This window comes from Opisthorchis viverrini (genome assembly GCF_000715545.1).
Source record: "Opisthorchis viverrini unplaced genomic scaffold opera_v5_106, whole genome shotgun sequence".
In the NCBI taxonomy this organism is placed as follows: domain Eukaryota; kingdom Metazoa; phylum Platyhelminthes; class Trematoda; order Opisthorchiida; family Opisthorchiidae; genus Opisthorchis; species Opisthorchis viverrini.
This window is the reverse complement of record NW_008751768.1, coordinates 1216087-1217056: the sequence shown is the minus strand read 5'-3', so window position 1 is coordinate 1217056 and position 970 is coordinate 1216087.

Sequence of the window (970 nt, the reverse complement as noted above, 5' to 3'; positions counted from 1 at the left end):
GTACTTCCATTTTCAAATGATTAACTACAAACAGGCATGAAAATGTCATCTTGACATTGTTAGAGAGGTGAAGACGCGGATTTACTTCCGAATATAGGAAAGGGTCAGACAGAAAAGGATTTGAATGGATTTCGATGGCAATAGCGCAACACAAACACTAAAAACTGGCCCAACGACCAGTAGTATCATGTATGAGAAGAAACATTAACAAAACCACACCCCAAGGTCATCTTGAGAAGATGCAAACAACAGTGCCGAGCAACCTCCATACTACTCCAGAAGCCTGTCAACTGAGAGAGCGGAGCCCCCCGCAGGATAAAGCCTATATAGAAAAAAGCTGTATATTCACCATGAGAAGTACCAAAAAACTGGAAAGACACAGGAAGATAGAAGACAGCTGCTGTCCGAGAACTCGATTGACCAGTGAGAGCCATGGCTGAACGCCTGACGCCTTTCAGTATAAAAGCACAAGTGGTAATGGTTGTCGATTTTTGGGGTGGATTCTTGCTCTCAGACTATGTTAAACATCCTGGTTATGGGAAATTACTATAGCATAACGCCGTCTCTGAATAGCTCTGATGGGCACTCATCCGCGTTTTTGGCACACCAGAGTTTCAGGGCAGAAAAACCCAAGCATGCAGAAATTGAGGGGATATCCAGACTAACAGGGCCAGGTTGGAGTTGAGCACGTCTAGTAAAAACGTGGGTACAGTGGCAGGTAGCCGGCTAAACTACTGTTGGAAATGTTCAGCCCGACCTTTGAGAAGCTGGGCCCTTGCGTAGGTATATTACAGTTTTAACATTATGCATGAGTGGTCAACTAAATGAGGGCTTCGTTTTCGGAAAAGCTTGGTGACAGTCGGTAGATTTATTGCTGGACGACGTTTCGCTTCTGACACAAAAGCTTCGTCAGGCCAAGTGACTAGGTTCCGAGGTTGGTGGAGGTTGGAGGCGGAAGGAGAACCAATCA